Source organism: Physeter macrocephalus, chromosome 21 (assembly GCF_002837175.3).
Source record: "Physeter macrocephalus isolate SW-GA chromosome 21, ASM283717v5, whole genome shotgun sequence".
NCBI lineage: Eukaryota > Metazoa > Chordata > Mammalia > Artiodactyla > Physeteridae > Physeter > Physeter macrocephalus.
The window spans coordinates 39,285,981-39,287,292 of NC_041234.1; the positions used below are offsets into that span (position 1 = coordinate 39,285,981).

At 43.8% G+C, this 1,312-nt stretch overlaps 1 pseudogene; it reads left to right on the forward strand.

The window, feature by feature from the left end:
• Positions 1-1,312, forward strand: part of LOC129391727 (elongator complex protein 1-like) — a 542,951-nt pseudogene that overhangs the window by 315,325 nt on the left and 226,314 nt on the right.

A 1,312-nucleotide genomic window follows, 5' to 3' on the forward strand; every position in this document is an offset into this window, starting at 1 on the left:
CATTCAAAAATAATTTGTTTGTTCAGAAATAATGTTTGAGTAGGTAGTATGAACCCAGCAGTGTGTTTGGTGCTGTGGCTAATTCATCTTTTCCTTAAGGAGTCAATAATAACAGGATGTACAGGTATTAGGGTAGCATAAAGAGAGAAAGGGAGTAATGGGGACTGAAGACTTCCCAGAGGAGGCCGACTTGAGCTGAGTTTTGGCTGATTTGGTGTTGGGTAAATGAGGGTTGAGGGTGGGGGAGTGGTCCAAGCAAGTGAATTAGTTCATTCCAAGACAGGGATGTTTCATAGAAGCCTTTGACACAGCATGGCTTATTCAGGCAACTATGAGTACTTCAGCATTGCCTAGTAACAGGACATGGATGTGCAATGAACTAAAGGGGAGGGATTTTGATTAAGTTTGATAGGGAATTTGGACATTAAGTTATAGGAGATCAGTCATTAAAGTTTTTCATGATGCAAGATTGATTCATTAGTGGAGAGGGAAGAGACGAGACAGGGTGATCTGGTAGGAGGTTGCCACAGGAATCCAGGTGAGAGATAAAGAAGGTGTGGGACTAGAAAAGGGAAAAATGCAGGAAAATTTTGATTCTCAGTGAGGATAGGAGTACATTTTTTGGAATTATGGGAAACTTGTTTTGAATATATGTGCATGGTTCCCCTCCTGCCCTAGCTAGTTTGAGAAATACCAGTTTAGAAAGTGAAATAAATAGGCTTTGGGTATGTAAGGTGAAGAAGAAAGTTTAGTAAGACTCTAGCCAGCAGCTCAGGTGGTGGAAATAAGGATATCAGTATGTGAGAGGGAAGGTAGGGGAAGTGCTGGTCTGTAAAGGGTGGGTGATGAGTTCCTTTTTGGATTTGTTTAAGGGCCGTATGGGATCACCAAGAAAAGCAGTTGAGTAGAAGGGGCTGAAGCTCAGGAGAGGCCAGAGCTGTGGCCTGGGAGTCGTTGGCATGTGGGGAATCTTTCCAATCTTGGGATTAGATGTGCTTGCTCAGGGAGCATGTATGGTGCTGGATCTAGGGCCCAGGGTGGGACTCTGGGGCATCCAGCTTTGAGGATGGTGATAGAGGTAGTAACCAACACATCTTTGCATGGGAAAGTGCTCTGGGCCTGGCTCATCCCACCGACGTTTCCATAAGACATCTAGTAGAGTAAATCAGAGGAGAGGGAGTCCAAGTCAGGGACTTAGGTATCAGAAATGTACTTGTAAGAACAAAAAGTCACTGTGTGGAGTGGTGAATAGATATTTTTCTTCTAACCGGGGTGTCGACAAACTTGTTCTGTAAAGAACTGGATAGTAACT